Raw genomic sequence first — 11,327 nt, 5'->3', positions numbered from 1 at the left:
CATCACACTAAAAAATCTATACAGCAAGGGAATGATAAAAAAAGTGAAGACACTATGAACAGACTGAGAGAAAATCTTAGCAACTACACACCTGATAGGGGACTAATATCCAGAACCTACAAAGAGATTCAGAAACTCAACAATAGCACAACAAACAACCCTGTGAAAAAAATAAGTGAAGGAAACAAACATTTTTCAAAAGAACAAATTCAGTTAGCTAAAGGCATATGAAAAAAATGTTCAGGCTCCCTAGCTGTTAAGAGAAGTACAAATAAAAACCACATTGAGGTTCCCCCTAACTGCAATGAGATTGGTCTATATTTAGAAATCTACTAACACCTGCTGGCATGTATGTGTGGAAGCAAGGCAACCTACTCCACTATTGCTGGGAGTGTAGACTAGTACAACCACTATGAAAGTCAGCATGGAGTGTGCTGAGACAACTGAAAACTGATCTACCATATGATCCGGCTATCCCACTTCAGGGAATATATCCAAAGGAAATCAAATCTGCATACAGAAACAGGACCTATAACTCTCTGCATAATCTACAATAGCAAAGACATGTAAACAACCACAACACACAGTAAAAGAGGAGTGGACAAAGAAACTGTAGTGCATCTTCTCCAAGGAAAACTACTCAGCCATGGAAAAGAATGAAGTTTTACTATTTGCAACAAAATGGTCCAACTGCAGACCATTATGCTCGGTGAAATAAGCCAACATCAAAAGGACAAATATCATATGTTCTCTCTGATATAAAGCAAACTTCAAGCAAAATACAACATCAATAGAAATACAGGCAAATATGTATATACATATATTTACCTAGAAAAACTGTATAATGTAGGCAAGTATACCACCAAGCAGAGATACATCACAGCATGCATCTCTACTTCTGAATAAATGATAGACTCCCAATGAATTTGTTAAATATACCTTAACAATAGAATGCTGGGCTTTCTATCATTTTCTATACCTGCAATGTAAGAAAACAATTAGAAGAATGATGAGCTTGTGACTGTTGCTGAATGACTACACTATTGTTATAATACAGAAGAGAGCGGGGGGCGGGGGGTGGAGGAGGGGAAGAGAGATGCAAAGGAGAGGCTGTAAGGGGAATTCCCTGAGCCTAAGGAACTCTTTCATGAAAAAAAATTTTTTAATGTAACCACTGCACAACACGGAATACCAGGATAGATTGCCTCTACCGGATGTGACTGCAGCACCCAACCAGCACGTGTGAGAAGCAGGAAAGGAGGGGGCAGAGCCAGCAGGGGGAATAAGGCCCCCCCCCCTTGCCGGACAGCTACTCCCACTGGAGAGCATGGGCTGGGATGGGGGCAGACCAGACTAAGCATGGCTACAACACCTGTGCACTTCATGTGGACTAGATCAGGCAAAAGCCAGGCTGGGCTGATTATTCCTGCTGGTGCAAACATAATTAGAGTGGGTGAGGGTTGTTTGGGCTTAGTCGAAGCATCAGCTGGCAGAAGCTGGCACTAGGGACTAATTCTGTCAAGTCAAACCACAGAACCACCTGAAGAGTGCATAATGTGGGAGTGAGAGAGACCTGAGAGGGAAATAGTGGGCTCCTCCCTTTTGGGTTACCACTCCCACGGGAGGGCACGAAAACTAGGACAGGGCTGGGGTGGCTAGACAGAGAGGCACCCAACAACATCTGTGAGGGCTGGATAGTTGAGCTGGTTAGAGGGAACTAGGCTTTAATACCCATTGACATGTATGAGAGCAGAAGGCGATGTGGGACAGACTGGACTACTGCTACACATACTGGCAAACCAGGGTAGGGGGTGGGCCTGGTGGGGTTATTGTGGGTCGCTCAGACTAGGCTGCAGCTCCCACTGGTTTATGTGAGGGCTGAGTACGTGTTGGGCAGAATCAGGCTGGACTGCAACACCCATTAGTTCCAGTGGAAGTCGGGGCTGAAAACAGAACTAAGCCAGCAACTGCAACCACCAGCTGATCGGGCAATGGACTGTGCCGGGCCCTGTACATACAAGAATCTGGTCTAGGAACACCTCAAAGTTTCTTTGGGGATCTCCCCAATCAAAATGCCCCAATCAAAATGCCGGACTCAGAACCCTAACCAATAAAAGAGAGAAGACAGAACAAATCAATCAACCACCTCAGCTATATGTTGGCAGTGAAATACTGGGCAAATGGAGACTCTATGACGGACTATGTCAATCAGAGGGTTCTTCAACTACCTCATCGTGCTCGGAGTGGTAAGATTGGCAGCGATTCATAACTGGTGAACTATCAAAACCACTTGAGCAAGTATCTCAGAGCATGCCCCACATCCGGGACCTGGGGAGGGTGAGAAACTGGGTAGGGCTTCTCCATCTATCCCCTTTACTTCAGATACATGAAGGAAACAATATGGAAATAATAGTCTTACCCACTTCCCTATAGCCCTTGAACCTTTTTATCCTAATTAACTAGGTAAAGATTGTCAAAAATATAATAAAAAATGAAAAAAAGTAACAAAATTCCTTAAAATTAAAACAAAATACTAAAACAAAATAAAGAAGATAAAATAGTCTTCCTCCACAAATGAGAAAAGCAGGTTTGGAAAGTATATAACTTTCCAAAGTCACACAGGTCGTACTCAAGCATTTGATCCCAGGATTTTATTGTACTTAACATGATTTATCTTCATTCTCATCATAAAGTTAACTAAAACTATGAGACATAAATCACTAGTATGCATTAACTATTACTATTTACTATTATTACTTCCATTGTATAAAATAAATATTACTTATAAGGCAAATGTCATTAAATTTTATTTATCTACTTTTTGTACATTTTGAAACATTTTCCCTCCACAATCCTTCTCCCTCTGTTTGCCAAATATCCTAAAGAATGACGTGTGATTAATGCTTCTAACTGCTTTTATCATATTTAAACCTTTACTTCCAAAGAGTTTTTTTTCAGACACTTTAAGTGCTAAGACCTACTGTCTACTCCCAGAAGTTAGCATACAAGTAAAAAGGATTTTAAGGGCCCGGAACGATAGCCTAGTGGCTAAAATCTTGAAAGTGCTGGGATCCATATGAGTAACACTTCATGTTTTTGGCTGCTCCACTTCCCATCCAGCTCCCTGCTTGTGGCCTGGGAAAGCCATAGAAGTCAGCCCAAAGCCTTAGGACCCTGTACCCACATGGGAGACATGGAATAAACCCCTGCCTCCTGGATTCAGATCCAACTGTTACAGCCACTTGGGGAATGAACTGGTGGGTATTAGATCTTTCTCTGTCTTTCACTCTGTAGATCTAACTTTCCAATAAAAAAAAAAATAAATCTTTACAAAGAATAAAAATAAACAAATATTCTTTTTAAAAATTGAACAATATTCCCAGATTGTAGGAGGTGAGCCTCAACTTAAAAAACTTTGTCAAAAACAAAGTTAAAATGTGACCAATGTAAAAAAAAAAAATGTTATTTTTGCTGTATGTCAAAGGTCGAAATTATTTGTTGTATTTGTTTTAACACACTACACTAAAATTATTTTTTCTTTTGCACATTATCTATAATTGCCATGAATTTTTATGGAATTACGACTTCTTCTGCATCCCAGATTCTTCATTCAACACTGAATTAAACATATGCTACATATAGAGTACTAACAAGGAAGGATAAATAAGACTACAGCCTTGCCTGCCCTCTTAGTAGATCAGCCCAGCAGCCCATTTTCCAACAGTCATTGTCTCCTTTGGTATCTAGCACATTAACAGTGCATTAACTCAAACATTTCACATAACAGGAAATGAATTAACTCTAGCTGACTGAACTGTACTGCTAAAACTTATACACAAAAGTACATACATCAAACGTTCTAATATAATTCATTTAAATTCTTAGAATGTGCAGTTAGAGAAAAGTTGTTCCTTTCAGTAGAATCCATATTTTTTATACTCACTGTAGAAATTACATAAAACCAGAATTAGAAGACATAAGCCTTTAGACATTCTGAAATCTTCATTTTACAATCAGCATATGCATGAGTACATCCACATACAATGATGAATGAGTATATTTAATTCAGAACCAGTTTAAAAATAAACCTAAATAATAGGATAACAGAGCCATCTAGTGGCCTTACAAAACTGTTGCTTCCCTTGAATTTTTAATCCATTAAGTTTTACATAAACACAGGGTTATCTTCTGTTACAGAAATGTATAGTCTTCATGAATGGTATGTGGAAGTAGTTTTGGAGCCAGAACAGTAGAGTAAATGTTTCACATTGTGAAATATATATAAATAATATAGATTATAGAAAGAAAAAAGTAAAAAAAAAAATCTGGCAAGTGTTCCTTAATTTTTCAAGTTATTTTAATATGTCTGCTCTAAAAGTATAAATAGTTCACAAGCTATCTAGTAAAGAAAGAAAGAAAAAGCCAAGCTTTTCAAATGTTAAAATTCTAATAAAATAACACTGTGAGGTAGCATCCATCACTGTATGGGTTAAGCCATCACGTGCAAAGACAGTGTCTCAAATCACAATGCCAATTTGAATCCCAGCTATTCCATTTCTGATCCAGTTCCCTACTAATAGAGTTAGGAAACAGGAGAAGATGTCCCAAGCACTCAGGTCCCTGCCACCATGTGGGAGATCCTCATGGAAGCCCTGGATCCTAACTTTGCCTGGCCCATCCCCAGCTGTTGTGGCCATCTTTTCAGACAAATTAATTCTCACTTACTTATTCCCTCAAATTCTCTCATTTGCTCTGTCTTTCTAGCTTACTCTCTAAGTAAATAAAAATAAAATGTTAAATATTTACTTATTTGACAGACAGAGTTATAAAAACAGAAAGGGAGAGGTAGAGAAATGTTCAATCCGCTGGTCCATTCCCTGAATGGTCATAATGGGCAGAAGCCAGGAGCCTCTGCCAGGTTTCCGACAAGAGTGCAGGAGCCAACTCCCCTGGCCACCTGATGCTTTTGCAGGCAAGTCAGTGGGGAGCTGGACCAGAAGCCAAGTGGCTAAGATTTCAACTGGAGCCCACATGAAATAAAAACGTCATAGGAGGTGGCTCCAAAATGTTGTTGTCATTGTTCAAAGAGTGCATACAAGATTCTATATCCAACTCAAGCACTCACTAGTAAAATGATGAAGGCCAGCCTAACATCACAAAGCACTTTGACAATTCATTAAAGGATTAGTATATTTGTAGCTGAACACATAACTTTCTCACTACAAACATATAAATATACCTATTATAGATGATTCACGGTGACAAACATTTATTCTTGTGCCCCAGCTCCAAATTATTTTTGCTATTACCTCAAAATTTATTCAGCCTACTTACCACATTTTCAATGTCTCATTCCTCTCATGTATGAGAGAGTTCATGGAAGAATGGAAAGTTTCTCAACCCTGATACAACAAAGCCAACAATGTCTCAGAACTAGCAAAATCATTTAAACAATACCCTCAAAACATTCTTCTGCACATCAGGACTTTTTTAAAGATTGATTTTTATTGGAAAGTTAGATATACAGAAAGGGGGAGAAACAGAGAGGAAGATTTTCTGTCCGATGATTCAATCCCCAACCGCAGGAGCTGAGCCAACCCTGGCAGCATGGCCTAGCAGCTAAAATTCTCACCCTGAATGCCCTGAGATCCCATATGGGCACCAGTTCTAATCCCAGGGGCCCCACTTCCCATCCAGCTCCCTGCCTGTGGCCTGGGAAAGCTCTGGAAACAGCCCAAAGCCTTACTACCCTGCACCTCTGAAGGAGACCCAGAAGAAGCTCCTGGCTTCTGTCTTCAGGTTGGCTCAGTTCCAGCCATTGCGACCACTTGGAGAGTGAATCTTCGGATGGAAGATCTTCCTTTCTGTCTCTCATTCTCTCTGTATATCTGACTTCGCAATAAGAAAAAAAAAAACTGGTACCCATATGGGATCCCTGCACGTTCCAGGTGAGGACTTTAGCCACTAGGCTACCCTGCAGGGCTAGCACAATAGGATTTCTAAGGCATCGTTAGAGGACCAATCCCTATCCTGGGGTGCTGATGTAATTTGACAGCAACAAGTGGCGCTCCCTGTTTCCCCATTGTGGACAAAGGAGGGGGAAAAATGAAAACAATTGTCCCACCCTCCTGCCTCCACATTTCAACCCCCCAGCCCTAAACAGAGACCCCCCACATGCATCCCTCTCAACTATATAAACAATATTAAACAATATATATAAACAATATTAAAAATATTTTTAAATAAAAGGGAGAAAAATTCTTTACTTTCAGAATACCACATTCCACTAACTTATCTCCTTACCTCATTTTAAAATCTCCATTGTTATTTTTCCTGATAGATTAATGTTGACATGCCCCAAGGCTAAGGTTTTTTAAAGCATATTTTCTATCTACATTTCCTCCCTTGGTATTGTTGAACAGAAATAAATTTGGGTTAAACCAGCCACTGTATTTGAATAGTAACTTTGTCCCAAAGTGTCCTCTGTACATAATAAACTGCACCCTGGCTTGGTGTGTAAATAAATCACAATATACCATAAATTATACCCTTATAAGGGGAAAACCAATCATTACCAGCTAGGCAACTGAATCCCCCAGCCAACCAGAGGCTGACCACCTATAAGCATGATCACAGAAGATAAATTCCTGCCGCTGGCAAGCAAGTGGTTCTCATGTGCCACTTGCCTGTTCCCTGGCTGTAAATATAAACGAAGTGTCTGTGTGGTGGGAATTGCACACATTTCTGAACCACCTTGGTTTGGAATGTCACCCTGTTGTTTCTTGCTTACATGAATTGTATTAAATGCAAGTGGTTTGCAGATGGGCATTTCTCAAGCATTTCCTGACCAGCAGACCCCCCACAACCACCAAGGGAATGAGGCGGTGGTGGTGCCCCTCAGCACCAAGTACCGAAGACAGCCTGATCATGCATGTCCATTTATTATAAAGCAAGCACAAACTTATATAAACTAAGAAACCCAAAGGCAGAAGGATGTCTCTAACAGTCCTCCCACCCAGCAACAATGTAATTGACTAGAAGGCATGTCTATCTCTCTGGACCATCCAATCATGTAACACGTCACATACAGCATGCATGGCTGGCAGATAAGCCACGGGTCAAGTTCACCATGTGCAGCTGTGGGTCAGCTGAAGGTCATGTACACCACATGTGGCTGGCAGGCAAAGTGGCACCGCACCAACTTCTCAGAGTTGCTTACCAAGGAATTCCCAAGACAGCTCATCTAAACACAGAGAACAGACTAGGGTGTAGCCAACCACTCTGGCGTGTATGGTCAGTGATCAGGCCAGGTTGAGGTCTCAGTAAGCCAACACCATTGTCAGGGGGTTCTCCAGAGACACAGAGTATACCCTACATAGACCAAGCAGGCAGAGATCCAAGGGCAATCTCCCACGGACATCAGGCACAGCAGTTAAGATACTGCTTAGGATATCGGCAGCTCATATTGGAGTACCTCCAATGCCCGAGTCCAAGTGCCGTCCATGCTCCCCTCTAGCGTCCTGCTGGTGTTCACCCTGGGAGGCAGCAGGAGTAGCTCAAGTAACTGGGTCCCTGCCAACCACACAGACCTAAATCATGCTGCCACCGCCAGCAGAGTGAGCCAGTAGCAACAGAGCCCTTTCTGCCTTTCAAAAACTTTTTTTTTCCAAAAAAAATGAACTGCCTTCAGTTTGTTTTTGTATTTTTAGTTCTTTTTTAACAATACGCTTACAATATTATACTTTATGTCTTTTCCAGAGTTGACAATTCCAATATTTTTACTTCTGCCCAGACCTGTCCCCTGAATTCCATATCCAACAATTCCACGTGGCTGACTAAAAGCCATCTTTCACATAACATACTGAAAACTGTTCTCCCACGTCCTCTTGCCCTGAAACTCGCTTCTCCTACAGCCTCCATCTCAGCAAATAACCAAAACAACATAGTCAAATTCTCAAATTCTGCATTTCTCTACCTTATAACCAAAAAAGTCAGAAAATATTGTTGGCTCTAGCACACACAAAATATATATGCAAAGCTAAACCATTCTTTTCCCCCCACTGCTACAACAAAATCAACACCATTCGTCCATCTTGTTATTCCACTTAGCCTAGTCTCTCGGTTCCAACCCTACCCCACCATTATCCTAGTCTCTCTTGTTTTTTTTTTTTTTCTTTTTAAAGGCTTATTTATTTTTTATTTAAAAAGCAGATATATAGAGAGGAGGTGAGACAGAGAGGAAGATATTCTGTCTGATGATTTACTCCCCAAGAGGTCGCAATGGCTGAAGCTGAGCCTATCTGAAGCCAGCAGCCAGGAACTCTTCTGGGTCTCCATGGGTGCAGGGTCCCAAGTCTTTGAGCTGTCCTCGACTGCTTTCCCAGGTCACAAGCAGGGAGCTGAATGGGAAGTGGGGCCACCGGCACCCATATGGAATCCCGGTGCATTCAAGGCAAGGACTTTAGCTGCTAGGCCACGGTGCTGGGCCCTACCCTGGCCTCTTCTAAATAGAGTGTTGAGAGATACACATGTAAATTCTGTATTGAATCATACCAATCCCTTTTTTCAAGATTTCTTACCTTACTACAAAAACTTTCACAGTAACTTACTTGGCCAAACACAACCTGCCATTACTGTCTGAATCTCACTTCCCTGTTGTTTATCCCACTAAAAATTAATCTCATTTCTGTCCTGTGAACAAATGTCAAGTTTTGTGTGCTTTATGGCTACAATAACAAGCCATCCCAAAATACGTTGGCTTAAAACAAGTTACTATTTCACACACTTTCTACGAATCAGGAATCCAGTCGCGGCTGAGCTGAATCTTCTGCTGGTGTTTCCTTCAGAACATGTACATCTCACGTAGTTAAGGAACCACTTCCATCTTCATTCTTAGTTGTCACCAGGATGCCAGTCTTGGCCTGACACCCTCAATTCTTTGCCAGCCTCTCTAAGGTTAACAGCTTCCTTCTTCAAAGCAAGCAATTGCAAAGACAAAGGAGTGACCCAAAGATAAGGCTGGCTTCTTTATAGCCTAATCTCAAAGGAGACATCTCATCACTTTGCTCGTCAAGAGAAGATTACAATACAAAAGAGGAGCAGGAGAGGGCAGCCCGGGGAGGCTTTCTCCTACCACAGCAAGTCTGGTCCCACCCTGGACGAGCTGCTCTTGGGACATTCGGCCAGGCATCTGCACATTTCTCTCTTACCTTCTTGAAGTCTGATCTCATGTTACCTTCTCAGTGAGATCTTCCCTTAAAGCTTCTTCAAAGTTAAGATTCCTACCCCACAAACCCTTCTCATTTTCACCTCTGCTTTTTGCTCCACAGACCTTAGTTGTTTTTTTTTTTTTTTTTTGCATACCACGTGGTTCATCACAGCTTCACTTTAATCTAGCTAAGCTTACACTTTCCTTTGCTTCCCTGACTAGAACATACCAGAGAAGACATTCTGCATGACACAGTTTTCTCTCAGCAGCTCAGTGCAGGGCATGAGACAATGAACTTCAAACCATGAAGTTACCAATCATGAGCTAGCTCATCCAGTAGGTATGGTGCAGTAACCAGGTTGATGGCTTTTTCCACAGGGCCAACTTCCACCCTCACCAACCCCTTAGTCCATGACAAGGATACCAACCTCTCAGAGGCTGCCCACCACCAGTTCTTGGAAGAACACAGAGCCAACTCCAGTGTATTCCCAGGATTTGCAGTTTCTCCTCACAAATGCTAATTATTGTTATTTCTACCACTACATAACTATTTAAAGACAAAAAAAGACTCATGGAAAATGGGATTAAATTATTTAAAAGGGAAACTTTCTCAATATTATCTCCATCAAATTCAAGATTATTTTTTAAGTGATTCCACAGACAGCACTTGCTTGTCACAGCAGGCTGACTTTTTAAAGGCCCAGAATTACCTGAGTGGGGCCAAAAACAACACTAAGAGCATGAAATTCAATCCAGGTAACTATGGAGGAACACAAACCCTACCTGCTTGCATCAAGACAGCTGCTCCTCAGGTCTACACCTGCAGCAAGCTGGAACTTTGAGCTAGACCCAGGCAGCAGCAAGCTCAGGTACTCTGTCTGAATCAGGGTGCAGGGATTCCAATAGGTACTTTAACCACTCAGCCAAATGTCCACCCTCAAAGGGTCTTTAAAGAAATACCAACAGCCATTTCATCCATCCCTAAAACTGAGGATCCTGAGAACTTAGCCATGTCACTACAGTCTTTTTCACATTACTAACCGAAGAAAAAAAATTTTTTGAAAGATAATTTTTTTTTAGGATTAGGAAATCAAAAGAACTCACCAGGAGCCAACTAATGATTTCCCTTCCAAACGCTCATAAAACTGATTGGACAGTCTTGAAATATCACCACAGCAGATTTAATAAAAATTGATTTGAGGTCATAAAAATTGTGTTCAAATGAAAATGCGAACCGTGATATTCTAATCCCTATACCCCTGAGTGATTGCCGGTGCATGGAGAATAGGTCTTTACACTGATGAAGTTAAATAAGGTCATTAGAGTGGACACTATCCCAATGCATCTAGTTTCCCTTTAAGGTGATGTGACGAAGAAAGGTGCTTAGGAAAACAGATATTATGGAGAAGATGGTCAGGGACAGAATCCTCAGAGCAGAGCCTGATCACACGGGGCTGGCTGCCTCAGGAGCTGTAACAAAAACACTGTTCTCTGGAGCCTATCATGCCACTGCGTTTTGTTAGAGAACCCAAGCAAACACTCAGAGCTACCTAACAAGTCATTCTAAAGAGAACGCTATCCTGAAGCCCAGTGCAATGGCTGACTAATCCTACCCCTTCAAGTACCGGAATCCCATACAGATGCCAGTTCTGCCAGTTCATGGCCTGGCTGCTCCACTTCCCATCCAGCTCCCTGCTTGTGGCCTGGGAAAGCAGTTGGCTATGCTCAAAGCCTAGGGACCCTGTAACAATGTGGGAGACCTGGAAGAAACTCCATGCTTTGCATCAGCTCAGTTCCAGCTGCTAGGGCCATGTGGGGTGTGAACCAGCAAGGGGAAGATCTTTCCCTCTTTATCTCTCCTTCTCTCCATAAATCTGATCTGCCTTTCCAATAAAAATAAATACATCCTATGTAAACCTCAATCCTACATAACTGTTTCGGTTCAATACCAAGAAGTTAGAGAGAGTGAGGTTAGAGGAACACAGGGTGAAACGTGGTAAGCCAAATAGTTCTGGCTTTTTCCAATTAAAATGTATCTCCGACAGGCTTGTGTATTCCAATTGTTGCTGTTATTCAGTTCTTCCCCCCAAGAAAGTAAGCGCTGACTTGGCCGAGTTTC

This window comes from Ochotona curzoniae, unplaced genomic scaffold, assembly GCF_017591425.1.
Source record: "Ochotona curzoniae isolate NIBS_2020 unplaced genomic scaffold, NIBS_Ocur_1.0 scaffold_4506, whole genome shotgun sequence".
Classification (NCBI taxonomy): Eukaryota; Metazoa; Chordata; class Mammalia; order Lagomorpha; family Ochotonidae; genus Ochotona; species Ochotona curzoniae.
This window is presented reverse-complemented; position numbering follows the sequence as displayed.